Raw genomic sequence first — 5,369 nt, 5'->3', positions numbered from 1 at the left:
AGCTCTTCATTATGTCAATGAATTATTTTGAATTGATTCTCACTTTTCTGCTTTGTAGCCTATGAGGATAGGGGGGAGGTGGCCCAGGTAAAGGTGCCTTGGCTTTTGGCACTACCGGCTCCGTCATGTCAACTTTGTGCTCCCTAGACGGGTTCACGACCTCTTGAGTTTCCACCTCGGTTTCATTAATGTCAATCCTCACTTCATTGTTCACATTGTCATCAACCACATCTTCAACTACCAAAGGAACCGCATCTTCTTGCAACTCAACATCATCATCAACAACTTGCTTTGGGTTCACTACCGTATCACTTGGTAGGGCACCCTTCGAGCGAGTATTCAATGATTGAGAGATTTGGCCTAATTGCACCTCCAAATTTCTGATAGAGGTATTGTGGGAAGCCAACTGTGCATCCGAATCCGCATTCTTCTTCATTATCTGTTCGAACATCATTTCGATTCTACCCATATTATTACCCGAAGAACTAGGACCTTGAGAAGGGAACAAGGGTGGATTGTTTGGTTGTTGGTACATTGGGGGCCTTTGAAAGCCTTGCCCCCGGTTGCCTAGGTTTCCATTGTTGTTCCACCCGCCTCGACCATTATTGTTCTAACTGTTGTTATTACCATTCCAATTCTCTTGGTTGCCCTGATTGTTGTTCCCCCAATTACCGCCTTGGTTGTTATTGTTCCAATTACCACCATCTTGTTGTTGATTGCCCCAATTTCCTTGGGGTCGCCATTGTTGTTGGTTTGAAGAGTTGCCTCTATTGCCTTGATAGTTGTTAACATATTGTACCTCTTCATTTTGCTCATCATAGCCATCATTTTGAAACCCATCACAATCATCACCAAATTGCTCAGAATTCCCTTGGTTTTGTTGCCTTCTTTGCCTTCTCTTGTTGGTAAGCAGATTAACACTTTCCATAGCATTCACTTGGCGAGGGTTTTGGACTTGTTGCAACTGTGCCTTAGCCAATTGGTTCATAGTAGTTGTCAACTCCGCTACAGCTTGCCCATGGTCGTGCAATTCCTTATGCAAATGAATAACCGTAGGGTCACCTTGGGGACATTGGTTCTACTTTGCCATGCAGAGGAGGTATCCGCCATCTCATCAAGACTCTCACAGGCTTCGTCATAAGGCAATTTCATGAAAGTACCCCCAGCCAATTGATTGACTATGCATTGAATTGTAGTATTGATGCCCCGATAGAAGGTTTGTTGAATCATCGCCTCGGTTATATCGTTGTTTGGGCATTCTTTCACCATTGTTCTAAACCGCTCCTAAATCTCATGCAAAGGTTCCGTGGGTTCTTGCTTGAAAGCCAATATCTCATCTCAAAGTGCCGCCATATGCCCGGGTGAGAAGAATTTAGCAATAAACTTATCCGCCAACTCATCCCAAGTAGTGATAGAATGGTTGGGGAGTCTCTCTAGCCAATCCAATGCCTTTCCCCGAAGTGAGAACGGGAAAAGACTCAACCTAAGAGCATCCTCGAAAACATTCGTCTGCTTGCTACCCCAACATGTATTCACGAACCCTTTTAGATGTTTGTAGTCATTTTGATCCGCAACGCCCGTAAAATACCCACGCTGCTCAAGTAAGGTCAACATCACATTAGTTATCTGGAAATTGCCCGCCCGAATTCTGGGTGAGACAATAGCACTTGCATATCCTTGGTTCGGTAATACTCTGGGAGCCACTCTTGGAGGTGGCGGAGGAGGGTCTGGAACGTTCTCATTAGCATTGGCCTGATGGCCTCGTCGTGGTCCGGGAGGTACAAGAGGTACCTCATCCTCTCCAATTTCATCAACCTCCTCCCCCGCAAGCACATTTCCAAGAGGGTCATTAGCATTTAAAGCCATTTGGTACCTGTAGTAATCACACACACGAATTAGTGACAAATAAGGAAAGAAGAACAACACACAAAACTAACTAAATAGATAGCCAAAACCGTTAGCTCCCCGGCAACGGCGCCAAAAAGTGATCGCTGCCAACTCCGCACCACTAAAAAGTAGCGAGAGAGGATCTCAATAGCTTTTACCCGATTTGTGGGTCGGGATCGAATCCACAGAGAGCTAGGATTGGAATCGAGTATCTATTTAGCTTAGGATCGCGTATATGTTCTTAATTACACTTCACATAATTTTTGAGGTTTTCTTTATATTGTACTATTATCAAGCTACAAATTATAATTGCAACTAAATTAGACTAAGAATAAATTGCTACAAGTTGTATCTAATGGTTTAAAAAGGCACTAGGGTAGTGACCTTCACCTAGGTGGCTAACTAACGGGTAATTACATCTAAGGCACGATTGACATGATTGGGGAAATATGTTATAACCGTTGCTCGATACTACCCACTCTACACCTCTCGGTAGAAAGAGTGATTTTGCCCAATTGACTCTCTCGAGACCAATTAGGTATGCTTATTTGCCTAAGCAACTAGGGTTCAAGTCGGGTAATTACTCTCTCTCGAGGTTTAACCCTTTAATTGGGAGTATCAAATCTCTTGAGTCCATCCCAATTCCTTGTTGAGTCAATTTTGGAGACTTAGTCTCTCTTTCTCAAGAAGAGCCTAGGTCAACTTAGCACAAACTAGTGTTTGCAACCACTAATTCATAAATTAAACCATAAAATTGACCCAAATAACAAACACCCATAATCAATCTAACATTAAATCACAACACCCATCAATTACCCACACTAGGGTTGAGCCACAACCCTAGCTAATGGGTTTAGATACTCATGATTGAAGATAAAATCAGAGAAATAGATGAAGAGAAAGACATGTTAATTAATTACTAAAGTAAATACAAAGTTTCAATGATGAAAACTACGTAAAGATGCCAAAAATGGCTAAGAAATATCATCGCACGAGCTCAGCTACAGTATTCTAATATCTAATACCCTAAAAATGGAAAAATGTTCTATTTATACTAAGCTGGAAAAACTGGACAAAATTACCCCTGCAGGGTCAGTGCGGACCGCACAAAATGGTGTGCGGCCGCACTAGGCTCTTGACTCTGAAAAATCAACTCTCTGAACCCTGGCTCCGCGGACCGCACAGAATGGACTGCGGCCATGGAGGAATCTAGCGCGGTCCGCACAAACACGACCACGGACTGCACAGGCTTGAACCTTGGCACTTGACATCTCTCTAAAGTTTGCTTCCGCGGACCGCATAAAATGGTAGTGCGGCCGTGGTGTCTTCAGTGCAGGCCGCACAATATCTACTGCGGCAGCACTGCTTTGATGCCTTAAAATCCAGGTCTCTGAATTTCCCTAGTGCGGACCGTACAAAGTGTAGTGCGGTCGCACTAGGCCTGTTTGTCCTGAGTTGTCTTGTCTTTGGTACTTGTGCAGGTTTCACTTCTTTTGAGCCGATCTTTGATATCTCGTCACTTTGTTGATCCAACCTGCAATCAAGCACAACTTATGAGCCTTTTGGGACTATTTTGTAAGAATTTATAATCAAAGCGTAAGCAAGAAGGAGCATGAAACACGTCAAAATACCTAGTTATCAGTCTCCAACTAGCCAAAGGCTTGGGAGTAGAGGTGATCGAATCCAAATGCGACTCCCTCCTCGTTGTGAATCAGGTTAACGGAACCTTTGAAGTTCGAGAGGAAAGAATGCAAAGATACTTGGATAAGCTATAAGTAACTCTACACCGATTCAATGAATGGAATTTGCAACATGTGCCTCGAGATCAAAACAACGAAGCTGATGCCCTCCGAAATCTAGGCTCGTCGGTCGAAGACAACGAACCCAATTCGGGGGCTATCGTACAACTCATGAGGTCAGTGGTCGAAGAAGGCCACGCCGAGATAAACTCCACAAGCTTGACCTGGGATTGGAGAAACAAATACATAGAGTATTTGAAGAACGGAAAACTTCCTTCAGATCCAAAGGAATCGAAGGCCCCGCACACGAAGGCAGCCCGATTTAGCTTGTCCAAAGACGGAACCTCACTCAGAAGGATGTTCGACGGCCCGCTAGCGATATGTCTCGGACCGGTAGATACTGAGTATGTTTTGAGGGAAGTCCACGAAGGCACATGTGGGAACCACTCAGGCGCTGAATCACTGGTTCGAAAGGTAATCAGAGCCGGCTATTACTGGATTGATATGGAAAAAGATGCGAAGGAGTTTGTGCAAAAATGTGATAAATGTCAGAGACATGCTCCGATGATTCATCAACCCCGGGAGCTACTGCATTCGGTTTTATCCCCATGGCTATTCATAAAGTGGGGGATGGACATCGTCGACCCTCTTCCATCGTCACTAGGTAAGGCTCAATTATTTTATTTATGACTAACTATTTCTCTAAGTGGGTTGAAGCACAGTCCTATCAGAAGGTTAGGGAGAAAGAAGTAATCGAATTCATTTGGGACCACATCGTATGTCGAATTGGAATACCATCCGAAATTGCACGTGACAACGGAAAGCAGTTTATCGGCAACAAGGTGACCAAATTTCTCGAAGGCCTCAAGATCAAAAGGATTTTATGAACACCTTATCACCCTAGTGGGAATGGGTAAGCCGAATCGACCAACAAAACCATAATACAAAACCTCAAGAAAAGGTTGACCTATGCCAAAGGAAAATGGAGAGAAGTCCTGCCCGAAGTCCTTTGGGTGTATCGCACAACTTCGAAGTCCGGTACCGGGGCAACCCCGTTTTCTTTGGTTTATGGCACTTAAGCTTTAATACCCGCCAAAGTTGGGGAGCCAAGCGTCAGATTCTGATATGCGACGAAGGAATCAAATGACGAGGCCATGAATATGAGCCTGGAGCTATTAGATAAACGACGTGAAGCTGCCTTTGTTCGATTGGCTTCCCAGAAATAACGAATCGAAAGGTATTACAATCGAAGGGACAACCATCAATATTTTAATATCGGGGACTTGGTAACGAGGAAGGTCACGTTAAACACTCGAAATCTGAATGAGGGAAAATTGGGTCCAAACTGGGAAGGGGCATACCAGATTCTCAAAATCACAGGAAAATGATCCTATAAGCTCGGATCGATGGACGGAGTTCAGCTACCGATAATTGGAACGTAACTCATCTCAAGCAATATTACTGCTGAGGTACGACCCCATTTTAATTCTTTCTATTTTTTGACTAACACTTGCAGGTTATCGACGAGGATCGGTACGAAGCCTTTAGGTTTGAAAGCACGCGTTGTACTCTTTTTTCCTTGAACTGTTTTTGTCCCAAATGGGTTTTTTGGCATGGTTTTTAATGAGGCAATAGTGGATCATGCCACCTTAGAATTAAAGGCCGATCACGAATCGATATCAAAGACTGTGTTTATAGTATCCGAGATTTTTCTACAATGAACCTCAAATACTTGGGGGGGGG

The sequence above is a fragment of the Nicotiana attenuata genome, unplaced genomic scaffold, assembly GCF_001879085.1.
Source record: "Nicotiana attenuata strain UT unplaced genomic scaffold, NIATTr2, whole genome shotgun sequence".
Lineage (NCBI taxonomy): Eukaryota > Viridiplantae > Streptophyta > Magnoliopsida > Solanales > Solanaceae > Nicotiana > Nicotiana attenuata.
Note: the sequence above shows the minus strand (reverse complement) of the source record.